This window comes from Thunnus albacares, chromosome 6 (genome assembly GCF_914725855.1).
Source record: "Thunnus albacares chromosome 6, fThuAlb1.1, whole genome shotgun sequence".
Taxonomy (NCBI): domain Eukaryota; kingdom Metazoa; phylum Chordata; class Actinopteri; order Scombriformes; family Scombridae; genus Thunnus; species Thunnus albacares.
In genome coordinates, this window is record NC_058111.1 from 4,087,525 (window position 1) to 4,102,698 (window position 15,174).

Below are 15,174 nucleotides of genomic sequence, written 5' to 3' on the forward strand. Positions count from 1 at the left end.
TGAGAGAGGAGAGGCAGAGCAGGGAGTGACAGCAGCAGCAGAGAGAGGAAGGAGGAGGAGGAGGAGGAGGAGGAGGAGGAGGAGGAGGGTGGTAAACTGAAGGAGTTTTTCTTTTCTTGCTGAGTAAGTTGTCCTGGGAAAGTGAAAGTAAACAGTGCTTATATCATCAATTAAGCTCACTGCACTCTCATGATTACAATCTAAGCAGAACATTAAACAACACAAATTATGCTCTGCGTGGCTGTCTGTCTCACTTCATAAATTTCATAGATGTTTTTTTTTTTTTTTTTTTTTTTATGCATGAAAATGAGACTAAACCAACTTTCCAACCGAAGCAATAAAGGAATACATTTACATTGATATTGATTTCCTCTCCGTTCGCTTTGTACGTTCAGCTCAGTGCTGAGTGCTGAATAAATTCATACATACAAGGAGAAAAAGAACACACACACACACACACACACACACACATGCACACACATAAGCGAGAATGACATATGCAAAAGGAAGGCACACTCACATTCACGCCTGTGTGTGCGTGTGGACTCCCACATGTACACACCCTCTGAAAAGTCCCTCTGAGTTGATGCCGGGTGACTGGAGGAAGGTCGATTGCAAATAACAGCGGAAAGAGACACAGTCTTTTATTTACTGTGCTGAAATATTCAAACTGTGCCTCGACTCCACTCGACTGCCGCGCGGCATACAGAACAGAACAGAACAGAACAGAACAGAACAGAACAGGAAGTCTGCGAATGTCCTCATAACAGCATAGAGTGCAGGATACGGAGCTAAATGTGAGGAAGTAAAAGGGGAGAGATGTAATGGAGATATGAGATAAATTCAGTAGGAAATTATCAGGAGAATTCAAAACCCAACACTGAAATGTCAATGAGTAATTGAGGAGTCTTCACGCGGTGGGAATGAGAGCAGGGAAGATGTTCCGGCAATAAGGAACAACATCTGGAATTCACACATTTGTCACTTGAGTGAAAATATTTTAAACCTCACAGAATTTCAGTCGCATTCAAGGTGAAACGTTTTCACAATATAAAGGTTGAGCTTGCTTTTAGTGACTGAAGTATTTGATGTGACTGACAACCCAGATAGCATACGGTAGCGGACCACTTCAGGCAATGATGCGGCACTGCTGGCCTTCTTCTTCTGGCCCAGATGTAAAATAGTGTAAAAACATGGCCCAAATATCCCAAATCAAATGTGTGCCTTTTTTGGCAAAGATGCGGTGCTCTCAGGTATGTGTATACTCTGGATGTGGGTCAGTTCTAGTTGATATACGGCTTGCTTGTGGCCCAGATCTGGGAAACAGGAGCGGTCTGCCCGACTGCCATCATTCCACACAGTATGTGGGCCGGATCTGGGCCACAGCAATTTTGCTATCTAGGAATACTGTCATTGACTTGGGATTTTACACCTTGGTTGAAATAGGTATAGTCTGTGTCTGTCGTCACATGCTGAGTAGACCTGATGAAAACCTCCGAAAAACTGTGTTATTCTCAATAAAGCTTTTTTTCTTTTTGGAGCATCTATTCAGGTCGGTAGGCATCTTTTTTCTTTGAAATTGTTTTTGCCTTTTCGCCAAACACATCTGAGAGAATATCGGGACGAAGTAGACAACACGTGGGCGTCAGATGAATGTAATTCAGTAATTCTTTTCAAAGAGTCTCACATGTTCCCCTGAAGACATACTGTAAAACATGAAACTGACTTTTCAGAGAAGAATCAGCTCAGTCAAGCCTGAAAAAAAACAAAAACAAACTACAAATGTAATTTCGGTCACTTCATTTTCCATCCATCTCTCCTAATTATTTCCACTTCTCACCTCACTGAGAGATACATTAGCATGTGGACAAATTAGCCCCCCGTGAGCTTCTGTCAGATTTGGAGGGATACCTGCTGGAGGGCTTTACGGTACCAAACAGGAGGAAGAGAGTGGGTGTGATTTTCTGGAACAATTTGAGAAAAAGCTTTTTTTCTGTTTCTGGTGATGGCAATTCGTGGAAGGAGTGAAAGGTTAATGGATGAATTACTTCCAACATATCTGTCCTGCTCTTCAAGAGTAAGGTGGAGGAACTCGGGCTGAAGAAACAGGAGGGGTAAAAGAGCCGACATCCATCACAGCTACGACTTTGATCAGCTGTACCTGCTGTAGTTTGCATGCAGTGAGTTATTAGTGACATTTCAAGTAGGCTCACTTTACACCTCAAAAATAAATTGTTGGTTTGTTTACAACCCGTCTGATCATCTGACTACTCATATTTCATGACCACTTCACCGTGACCGCTTGTTCTTACAGATGTCACCATGTTCAACTTATAAAATTCATGTTATTATTGCCACTAGAAAATTATAATAAACTGGATTAACTCGACATCCACTGTGGCTGCTCCTGTCTTCACCAGGCTCAGTAATATCAGAAATTCTATGGACGAAAATATTCATTTTCGAGTGGGTTCCATGGGGAGTATATAGGAAAAAAACAAGACTGGTTTTGTTTATTGCTTTATTCATTTAATCCCCTCTGCAACACTTTATGCTCATATTGAAACCAGAAAGCTCATAGTGAACCCGGGGACCTTCATCTATCATTGTAGATATAGTTAATAACTTCACAACATATGGCTCTTGGTACAGTACATCATCTATATGTAATTTATATGTTAATGCTGCATTTGTCCCCCATCGCTTCCATTGTAAGTGAATTATAAAGGGATCTTCTAATGGTCAGTATGAACAGGAGGAATGAAACAGCAAGAAAAAACATGTTTCAATATTCATTTGGGCTCCTGATTATTGTTTAAACACGTAATTTCAGCCGTGAGGGGTCTCCTCCTCTCCAAAAACAAACGTACACACAGATTAAAATCGTTAAAATACTAATTAAAGCTGTTTCACCTAAAAAATCAATGTTTCTCCAAAGATGTTTGGCGACCACCGGACTTCCTGGAGGGGCTGTTAGCTGAGCTGCTGCTAACGTTTGTCCAGTTTATTTCTCTGATAACTTAAGATCCAGACATCAGATGACTAAAATCCTTCTTCTGGCTAAAAGATATAGTTAAAAACGATCAAAGTTTATCATGAAAATTTGACTTAAAACTGAATAAAACTCAATTTATAACAGTTTGTGTGGAACAACCACAACGCCGATGTATTATCTTGTATGTGTGTAAGTTACTCTTTGGTAGACGCCATTGTAGTGGACAAACACAGCGCCGCCGTATGCATCTTGTGCGTGTTTACTCTTTGGTAGAGGAGGTATGACGCCATTGACAGGCGACCAAATGAAACGGTCCGTTACTTTGATTAAATTACAGATTTCTCTGAGTTTGAAAATTGTTGGAAACATTTGGGATAATGTAAGTACACAACTCAACAACATATATAACATAGGTCTAGTTGTTTTTAGACATTTTAATGTGGAATAATTACATATTATAGCTTTAAGGACAGATTTGTGAAAATATATAGATAATAGTAAACAATCAATAAGATAAGTTCTGACGTTGTGGATGAAACACTAAAACGTCTACTTTTATAAGATGATCTTTATTTAATTTTGCAGTAGACTTTAGGTGCAGTGTGATGCTGAGTCTCTTAGGAACACTAGTGCTCTGAGAAGAGATTTAATTTGTTCAGTCAGGCCGGCTCAGCGTGAGAAAATTGCAAAGCAGCTCTTTTTCAGACTACAGGCACTCCTCCATCTCTGTCGCCCTCTCCTCCGTCCCTTTCATCACTCCCTCCTTAACTGAAAGTGCTTCTCATTTCAATTGCATCGCTCCCTTTCTCTATCCCTCCACTTATCTTTTTTTTTTTTTTTTTGCCTGTACCCTCCTGTCATCCCTCTTTTCCAATATGAGTTTGTCTTTCTCCTTAAACTCTTTTCAGCTGTTTCCTGTCATTCCTCTCTTCTCTGACACACCCTCCCTTCATCCTTCTTCCCTCCCCATCCTACCATCGCTCTCTCTTCCTCTGTCTGAATCACTGTCGTTATCCATCCCTCTGCATCTGTTTCTCAGTTCCTGTCTAGATAAGATTGTTTATTCCTCCGTCTCTCCAAATAACTTCCATCTCCATCTTTTATTTATTCTATGCATCTCTCCCCCCGATCCTCTCTACTCCACCCATCTCTGCCCACTTCTATCTATCTATCAAGTTTTCCTAATCATCATCTTCTTCATATGTAAAAATAATGTGTCTAATAATACATGTACATGTGTTTTTCCCCCCACACATGATAATGAAATGACATCCATGTGCAATGTGTCATTTGTAAAATGGAGAGATCATTACATACATGAGATGATAATGAAACATATGATTGGAAGTTGACATGTTAATTTACACATCAATTGAGTTTCATGACTGGTGGAACAGCCTGTTAAATTAACACTGACTTCCAAACATACAGAGACACTAACGAGAGAATCAACGTTTTAATTTGTTGTGCTTGTCTCTGTTCTTTATTTCCATCCATTTATTTTTATCCATGAACACAAGCATTTATAACGGCGATATTTCACATTACACTTGAGTCACAGAACTAAGTATCTGTTTTTCTAAAAATGGATAGCCGGAATGGAAAGCACTATATCCTGGCTATACAAGTAAAACAAAATATGTGTCATTTTGAATGAAAATCAGAAATTATAGGAAGAAACATCAATATAAACCAATAAAACAGAGGCAAGGTCATGTAATTTGCGGCTACCATCTTATTTGGATTAGGAAATAGAGTTGTAACTTGGGAAACGTGTTAAAAATCTTTCATTTGAGTATATATAAAACTTACAAACGAGCACTAAATGTTGTTAAATGACCTTCTGAGTTTAAGATGCTCAGCTCTGTGACTTGAAAGTAATGCTACATGAGAGGCAAACATATAGACAGACGACCATTCATGCTCACATTCGCACCAACAGACAATTAAGAGTCACAAATTAACCCAACGTGCATGTCTTTACATCACGGGGGAGGGAACTGGAGCACCTGGAGAAATCTTTTGGAAATCACTGAACCTGGATAGAATAGTCACAATTAACGCTTGTGTGGTTCCAGACCTTTAAATCGATGCCCACACCTCTAACTGTTTTAAATATTTCTGGTGTTGTGCTCATTGACAGCTAACTGGAGAAACAACTGAGCCAATCAGAGCTTTGCGGGCAGGATTAAGAACATGGACACCTGGTGAGATGTTTACAGCTGTACAGGTTGCTGTGAGTTTACTTACAAAAAATAACAACTCTGCATTAACTGAATTTTTTTGGCCTCTTGTTTTCAGTGGAAACAAGTTGTGAACACAGCACGACATATCATTCCCTTTTAAGTTGAGATGTTGAACATCCAGCAGTTAAAGAGAAACATTATCATTCATTTGGAGTCGTGTTTCTGTCCACCTGGTGAATATAAGTCCAGTATTTGCTCTCTTTTAGCTTTGCCTTTGCCTGCTGTCTACCAACTCCTGAGGGAAATATCTGGCTTTTTAGCTGCTAAATGCTCCACTATCTTCACCAGCTAGTCTACAGCTAACTGTGTCTGTTCGCCGTTTGCTGCTGAACAGGTAGTGTACAGTGGCTTTTTAGAGCTTTTTCTCTGAAAACAGCTGCCTGCTGCAGCCAAAAACAGCACTGCAGTGGCACTGAGTGAACCAAAACAGTAAAGTTGCAGCTGGATAGCTAAACAATGAGCTGAAACTCGCTAAAAAGCTCTGTAAAGCTTAGGGGAGCTGCAGAGTTGCTGATAATTCTCTGTGGGTTCATCAATATGAGCAACGGCCAACACACTGCTGTACTGTCAGCTCATACATTGTTATTATGAAAAAAAGCAATTAAAGCCGCTTTAAAGTGCAACATAAAAATTGCTCACAGGTGCTGAACAGGTAACACATAAAGACAAAATATAAGTCTTCCAAATAATCAACAAAACATGTTGTCTTGTAACTAACCTCCAAAATGACACAGCAAAAGCACAAAACAAACAGTTTTACGGTTAAGGTTTGGTTAGGTTTAGGCACAAACACAACTTTCCTCAGGTTATGGAAACTTCAAGGTTTGGGTTAAACTCATTATTTTGTTAAGGTGACTTCCTTCTTTGCTCCCAAAGGACAAGTCATAATTCCTACTTTGCCTTTGTCACTTGACTGTAAACTAATGTCTGTTTCTGGGGTTAGGGCTAGGGTTATCGGTTGGGGTTACGTTTAGGGTTAGGGTTATCGGTTGGGGTTACGTTTAGGGTTAGGGTTAGGTTTAGGGTTTAGGGTTTGGGGTTAGGGTTAGGTTGGCCTGATATCAGATGATGAAGAAATGGTCTACTGGCTTGAAGTGGATCATCTGACTGAGTGGTACAAGGACAACGACCTGGTCCTTAACGCCAATAAAAACAAAAGAAATGATTATAAACTACAGAAGAACTAAGGACAGAGTGCACCTCCCCTTCCACATACATAGAAAGGTAGTGGAAAGTGTGGAAAACCTAAAGTTCCTTGGAGTCATCATGTCAAAACAGCTGACGTGAACCATCAACACCTCACAAACAAAGACTGTTCTTCCTCAGGAAGCTGAAACAGACCAAACTCCTACAGAAACTGCTGCTGAACTTCTACAGGGGCACAGTTGAAACCATCCTAACAAACTGCATCACGGTGTGGTATGAAGGCGGCTCAGTGCATTGTCGGGATGGAGCTCCCACGACTGGACACCATCTATGCCAGCAGACTTGGAGAGAAGGCAAGCAACATAATCAGAGACACCACTTACCCCGGCCACTCCCTGTTTGACCTGCTGCTGTCCGACAAACGGTTCAGAAACCAGAACAAACAGACTGAGGAACAGCTTTTACTCCACAGCTGTGGCTTCCAACACATCCCTCCCATGGATTGTGACACACACACACACACACGTCCCTTTTGCACTGTGTCACATCCTGCCTGGACTTTGTTTTTTCTCTTGTTGTTCTCTTGGTTTTCTCTCTTTCCCTTGTGTGTTTCCTCCTGTGTTTATGTGCACCTCCTCTCACCTGCCCTGCATCACCCTTGTTACCCCAGCCCCGCTCCTAGTGTGTTCCTCAGTTTATCAGCTCCCAGTCTGGCTGTGTGTTGTGTCACCTGTTGTCTGATTACTTCAGTTCCTGTTTTATTTTGAAATGTTTTCTCCTTGTGTCTTGTTAGCTTTACTTCCTGGGTTTTCCCCACCTTTGTTGATTACCTCATGTCTTTTTTGAGTCATCTGCGTTTGTTCTGCGTTTATTTCCTGTGTTTCTGTCCCTTGTTCCTGTGTCTTAGTATCTTCAGTGTTCCTGCGTTTGTGGTCTTTGTTCCTGGTTCCTGTTCCCAGTGTCTCCAGTGACTTTATATTGTTCAATAACTATTCTGCATCGTATCCTGCCTGCCTGCCTGCTGTCTCTTGCGTTTGGGTCCACCTTCTTCACTCATCTACCTGACACACTGCTGCTAGATCCTGGTGTTTCTTTTACTTATTTGTTTTTTTTTCTATCCAGTTGTCTTGCTTTTATCTTCTTTTTTAAGTTAATTGTCTTGCTTTTTGACAAATGTTTATTCATATAAAGTCATTCATACACAAAAAAACACCAGAAGACACACACCAGTAAGCACAAACACAGTCACACCTACACACATTTGAGGGGCCAGTCAATTATTTCAGCTTATAGACTGAGATGAACAACAAATGGGCAGAAGGAAGGAAGTGAAATACGCTGAGAGATGGTCAAACTATAGGAGGAAGAGAGGAGAGGAGGGACAGAGAAGGAGGAGCACAACCAGGAAGAGGCGAGTATAAAGGATAGAGAGAGGGAGGAGAGGACGAAGAAGAGGATGAGTAGGTTGAAGAAGAGAAGGCTGGGCAAGAGCAAGGTGGGAACGGAAAGACAGGAGAAAGAGGAAACAACATTTATGTTACCGACCAGTTGGTGGGGATGTTGCACCGCATCAGCTGAAACGTGCACACACAAAAACACACGCACATATAACAAGCATGTGCTCTCACAGACACACACACACACACACACTCAAGGCTGATGGAAAAAGGGGGGAGGCCACTGTGCTAAACCGAGCCGCATACTTGCTGAAACCAGAGAAACAGAGAAAGAAAGAATGACAGACACCAGATAGAAAGAAACATGAGGACTGAAGGAGGCGAATCAGGGACAAACACTTCATATTTATCATATTGTAAATATTCTGAACTCATTTCTTCTTGGTCTCAATAAGCTCTGCTGCTATCATCCTTATCTTGAACATGCTCTCACTGCTGTAATCCATACAGAATTACCCCTTTAACATTCTACATGCTGAAACTGTAGCTTACTGCTTTCATTTTGTAATTAAATGTCTTTGCTGTATTCTTATAACAATACTGTCTTCTAGAAATCACATTTATATACAGCAAATGCAGTATGTTTTGAGAGAAAATTTGAAGTTATTCATCATAATAACATAATGAGAACGCTTTTGTAAGGTCCTAGTTTTCGTACACTTTCTTCTTGTAGCAACATGGGCAAGATAAATGTTTTTTATGCTTATGTTTATACTGTCTTTATGTAACAAAATATGAGGTTTTTAGTCATGCTAGCAGCTTGGGTCTAGAGATGGAAATGTCCGTCTGTCAGTCAGCCGAACACATTGGTTCAGCCTGAAATATCTCAAAAACAGTTTGATGGATTGCCATGATAGTTATTTTGTTCAATACTCTATTTATTTATTTATTTGAGTGAACATTAATAAACATTTCCACATCAATGTTAATGTGCCGGAGTTTAGCTAATGAGCTAATTTTCATCTGTAGTTCCTGGGCGGGTTATTACACATTAGCGACCTAATGTCATCGGTACAGCGCCGCATCAGTCCACCACATCATGCCTGCCTGATTCTCCGCCTGTCGTCTGTCTGTCTGTGTGTGTCTGTCTGCCTCACAGAGCTCCATTGACACAGTCAGCTCAATGTTGATGCTGCCTGAATGATGCATTTCAAATAGGATTAAAATCAATAATAACTGACATCCACAGGGCCAACTAGTGATGATGGAGCGGCGCTGGTAGAGGATGTCTGAGCAGAATTCATTCATATTAATACAGACTGTGTGTTACTATTCATACCAATGACATGGTGAGATGTCTGCAGACAGAAGGCTGCTTAAAACCTCTGCTGCATCTCTGCAATGTAGAGAATCCTGAATGTATGTAATGATCTGTGTAATCTGTTGTCTAAATGATACCCATTAGGCCTCTGCTAATGTGGTTTCTGCTGTAGTCTACCTGGGGTGGAAACGAAACAGAAATAAGACTCTGATATTTGTAGTTAAGAAAATTACTGAAATCCAGCTTTGGAACATAACGTTACCCAACAGTATGTCCTCTGGTTCACTCCATATGAATAGAGAAGGATGATGATACCATTATTTATTAATATTTACCTTTCTAACAGCCTTTAAAGAACATCATTTCCCATGAGCCCCAGATAATTGTGGGTTTAAGGTCGGACATATCTGTAATAACCGCAGGGCAGAAAGCTGCTTTTAGACAGCACATATTACAACTAAAAGTTGTAAAATGATCATCGACATAAAAGAAAATTACAATGCATAAGCGCTGCTCTGCCTTAATGGTAAATTTTCATGGGAGTTGTATTTTTTTCTTCCTTTCCATGCTGATTAATTCATAATCATTTAAATAATTCTTGCATTGTTTAACTGACCTCTTCAGTTTCAAAGTTTTAAGTCTATTAAACTTAATGGTGACTCCTCAGTATAGTGTGCTCTGTTGCACTATAACTACACCCAACAGTACTGCAGAAGTTACCACATCTGGCTCAATAGTACAAATCGATGACCGAAGAGCAAAACCTTCTATCTGAGAAAACTAAAAAAAACTTGTTGTTTTCTTGCACTTATCAAGGATACCCAATACATAATGCACTGTTGTTGGACTATATTACTATATTATGTGTTAACAATACTGTAATAACCATACAAACATACCGTAATCAATGCCACATAATAAAGTGATATAGTCCAAAAACAGTGTATTGTGTATTGGGTATCCTTAACAAATAGCAAGAAAACAAGTTTTTTTTAAACAAGTTTTCTCAAAAAAGTGCATTTTTCAGATAGGAGGTTTTGCTCTTCGACCATCGATATTTAAATACACCTACAGGAAAACATCTGTTTTCAAATGCAGTATAAAAAATGCTTGCTGTCTGTAAGATTGACTCATATCTGAACATTTTAAATTATGCAACAAATCCTCCAAATTAAATGACAAAATACATTGTTGGTCCAAACACTGCAGAACCGCACATAGAAACAATGTGACAGTGCAGGTTTGGTTACATTTAGGGAAAGATCATCATGGTTTGGGTTAAAATGATTACTTCCTTAAGCTGAGGAGACCTTAATCATCATGCTTACAATAATAACCAGATGGTTGAGGTTAGGGTACAATTCCAAAAAAAACTTACAGGAGACACACAGCAGCCATATTGTATAAGACAGAAGAAGTATTTAACAGTACAGTAGCTGGGATTTGTCAATCTGGGGAGTGAATGTGATAAAAACTGATGTTGTTTTGCAGCATCAAGGCTTATATCTGATATCTGCAAACAGGACAGTGATATATCTTAATGCAGGGCTGGTGTTTAGGATTACATACTGTAAGTGCAGGTGTTTTGATGTGTGTGTTGCCCTTAAGGGTCAACCTAGCATGTCTGTGATGTTTGTGTGTCGAGGTGAGAATGATTTTACAGGTGAGAACGCACATTTGCACTAAAATATTCTGCATTTACACGAGAGACGCATGAGAGACTGAAAAATAACAGCATCAGTCCTTTCAGCAAATGGAAAAAACATGACTTTTATTCAACAAAAGAGGAAATAGTGTGACATTATTACACAGTCTGTAATGACAGGTTCCTTTTAACAATGACCACGATTGATTTTATCAAGTAGTTATTTTGACCTACTATTTTTCCATTATTTGGTGATACGAAACAGTACTAGTACCACTACACATGTCACTGCAGTAAGGTTATTTAAGGTAGCATTACCAAACATGAGTCAGTGGACTGTGGATGTTTTCAGGCTAGAATAAAAAGTTTTTATATTAATTTATACATGACATGTCAAAAGCTGAAGGAGACTTGAAAGCTAATATTTTTGTTCTTCTTCTATCCATATAAAACCATCATTATCTACAAGTTTTTTGACATCTACTGGATTGAGGACACTGTTCAGCATGCATTGTGGATGTACATGCACAAAGCTTACACATGGGCTCATCATTGTTGTTGCTCTTTTCTCTGCAGTGATGGATGCCTGAAAACTGTCATTCATATTAATGCCACTGCAGCCAATATCAATCACTGTCCAGCAGCTCTGCTCGCTGTGAACGCAGCTCATCAGCAGCGCAGAATCTGCCTCAAAGGCTACAAAGATCAAAGTCAAACAGAAATCTGGTTCTCCTTTCATAAAAATTCAATTTAATAAGCCTTTGATCACTCACATTGCACTTCTCCAAATCAATGAATTTTGGCTTTTGTCCAGACAGCACATTGTGTTTGCTCCTGTTTGATCACAGGATTGCACGCAATCAGTGATTTTGGTGTGTGTGTGCCTTGTTTGAAGCAACAAATAATGTGATGGAAGTTAACTGTTCAGCTCAACAACCTGCACTCAGCAGCTCTGATCAATGCTGATATTTATTTATGTTTCCAGGGAAGGCTACTGGAACATGCGGGCTGTTTCTGAGTAACATCTGACTGACATTATCACATTAGTCCCTTTATTTAACAGCTTCTCTTATGCTGAAAGAGCATGCTTTCACTGTCTCCTGTTCCACATATTATGTATCTGAAGTTGCGTTTTTTTAGAGAGTAACTGCATCCAGTCTAACAACCCTGTGTGTGCTGCCAACTACTGGTAACAACAGGCTCTTTCCACACTCTGTGCATTACAGCACTTCACTGTGCAGTGCTCTATAGTGCAATGCTACCCCACAGACTGAACCAGACCACAAAAAAGTAGAGGTTTGACAGACTTTTATCTTTCAAACCACTGAGAGCAATGCTTTTCCTCTAAAGAAAATCTAGTAGGAAGTTACACTTTATACAAGCGATGGTGTTCGTGGAACTGATTCAGCCGATGTTGACGCTTATTGTTGGCCAGAGAGGCGCTAGAACTTCCTCTTCTTCTCCTTCAGACCTTGTTTCAAACTGACACTGCTCAGTACTGGAAGGTTAAACATGGGTTCATACATAAGGACACTTACTTGAGAGTTATTTTATAATTATTATAGGATCATTATGACCACATGGTTGACACTGGAGGCAACTCAGCCATTAAGCCGGGTCTTTTCAGTGTCAAAGTGTACTGTAATATGGACTGTATGAGCAAAATTAGCAGATCCTGGTCTTATGGAACTGGTGACGACAGCGGACACTTTCTTGGCAGCTAGTTGGAAGTCAGCAGAGAACACGGTTCGAGACCACCTTGAAACCAATGTCCGCTTCCCGTTTCAAATGACAAAAGCGGGTGTTTTTAGCGAGACGTCAGGACATTTGCAGCCGTTTTTCTGGCGAGAAAACCGAGTGTTTTTAGTACGACATCGGCCGTTTTTATTTTATTTTATTTTCTTTCCCTAACCCTAACTGTGCCTAAACCTAACCAGACCTTAACCACAGCATTGTCACACCATAAAACACCATTATTCAATGGGTAGAAATGTCAATATGATACATTTGTAGAAATGTTGATATGATACGTATTATACGTGTTGAAATGTATATATTCAACGTTTCTGTGGTTTGCAGAAATGTTCAATGTCAACGTTTTCTTCTGGCGACTGGGTTGTAATCTGATAAAGTTGTTCATGGGCTTCTTGACACACATATCATTGATTTTCTTATTTTTGGGAGATCTAGCAACCTTCAGGTAAAATGGTAAGCATATTAATCTAGTGGCAGCTTCTTCACTAACATTGGTTAATGTATTACTTTATGAAGCTGCCTGCTTTAAATTCAAATCACTTTACTCATTGATAGTTTGGTAAAAAAAAAAAAAAAAAAGAAGTCAGCCAGGAAAAGAGGAACTAATTTCAAGTGTAGCTTTCCTCTCAGCGGCGAGGGAGGAAGTCATCTTTGTAGATTCCTAATGACAGTGTGTAATCTCAGTAGGCTTCAGGACCCCTCTGGTGACATTATCACAGCATTTGCATTTCCCAGACTGAAGTGCTCATCTCCTGAACAAACAGGAATACCATTATCACTGCCAGCCACCAGCCCAATCAGAATGAGTTAAAGTCAGAGATGGTGGTAGTTCACTGATATCAATTAGGAGAAGCTCTCGTCAGTTAATGCACCGCAGAAATATCAGCAGAGTGATGTGATTTTGTGTCTCTTTCACACATCCTGGGAGGTTTGACAGAATTAGGCCATCAGTCATTACAGCAAACTAATGGTCTGTGTCTTCATCGTGTTATCTCTGGAAGCGGTGCAGTGGATCAACACTCAGGATCAGTGCTCACTGCTGCTGGTACATTACAGGAAACAATATCTTAAAGTGGTTATTAATTTTTTCTGTTTTATTTATCATCTGTTTTTTTCGCTCGCTGTGCTCTCTCCATGCTTCACTTCATAGAGATTACTCTCATTGGTCACCAGCCATAAATACTTTAAGTAACATCAGTGACAAAGTACAAAAAGATGTTCACAATCACCCTCATAATGAGGCTATATATATTACAAATAGTCCCTTACAGTACAATACATCTCAACTCTTACACTTGCAGTTCAGCAACTAAGAAGATGTAGAGAGAGCTGAACAAAGAGGACTTGCCTATATAGACTCAGCCCACTAATCAGCACAGATGCCTGCCAGACAGATGATCAACCTAAAGGGATCAATAGGAAACACCAAAACAAAACAGGATGTAACACTCCTCCCCCCATAAAGATGGCACTTAAATGTGACATTATTTGTACACACGTGACAGAGCATCAGCTACAACATTTTCCTGGCCTTTCTTATGGTGAATGTCCAAATTGTAGTTTTGAACCATGTTGGCCAAACGCATTGCGAGAGGTCCCAGGTTCATATCCTGGACAAGCCCCCGCTATTATGTTACGGCTGGCTCAAACACTGAACATAATAATGGACACCACACCAGTAGGAATGTACTACATGTGAATTTATTAAAGTAACTTAATGAAAATGGATGAATAAATGAAGACCAGATACCTAGCACCAGAGAGATGCTGCTGCAGCATGATGGACAGAGAGAGAGAGAGAGAGAGAGAGAGAGAGAGAGAGAGAGAGAGAGAGCTGAACAAAGAGGACCTGCCTATATAGACTCAGCCCACTAATCAGCACAGGTGCCTGCCAGACAGATGATCAACCTAAAGGGATCAATAGGAAATGTTGGCCAAACGCATTGCAAGAGGTCCCATGTTCATATCCTGGACGAGCCCCCATTATTATGTTACGGCTGGCTCAAACACCGAACATAATAATGGACACCACACCAGTAGGAATGTACTACATGTGAATTTATTAAAGTAACTTGGATGAATGGATGAATAAAGAGAGAGAGAGCGAGCTGAACAAAGAGGACCTGCCTATATAGACTCAGCCCACTAATCAGCACAGGTGCCTGCCAGACAGATGATCAACCTACAGCGATCAATGGGAAACACCAATATAAAACAGGATGTAACACTCCTCCCCCATAAAGATGGCACTTGAATGTGATATCACACATGTGACAGAGCATCAGCTACAACATTTTTCAGGCCTTTCTTATGGCGAATGTCCAAATTGTAGTTTTGAGCCATGTTGGCCAAACGCATATCCTGGACGAGCCCCCGTTACTATGTTATTATGGCTCAAACACTGAACATAATAATGGACACCACACCAGTAGGAATGTACTACATGTGAATTTATTAAAGTAACTTAATGAAAGCCCACTAATCAGCACAGGTACCTGCCATGGATGTAACACCAGAGTTGAGTCGCAATGTCACTATATTTCTATTCATGTATGTAAATCGCTGTGCCATATGTGAGGAATTATAACATGTAATCTGCAGCAGTAAAAGGCATTACATTCATATATAACCTAAATGATGGAGTTCCATAATTCTCAGTAAAAAGCCAC

At 40.1% G+C, this 15,174-nt stretch overlaps 1 protein-coding gene across 1 annotated transcript in view; it reads right to left on the bottom strand.

Moving 5' to 3' along the window:
- Positions 1–15,174, bottom strand: part of si:cabz01090165.1 (uncharacterized protein LOC100333421 homolog) — a 131,328-nt gene that overhangs the window by 68,819 nt on the left and 47,335 nt on the right. The window lies entirely within an intron of this gene.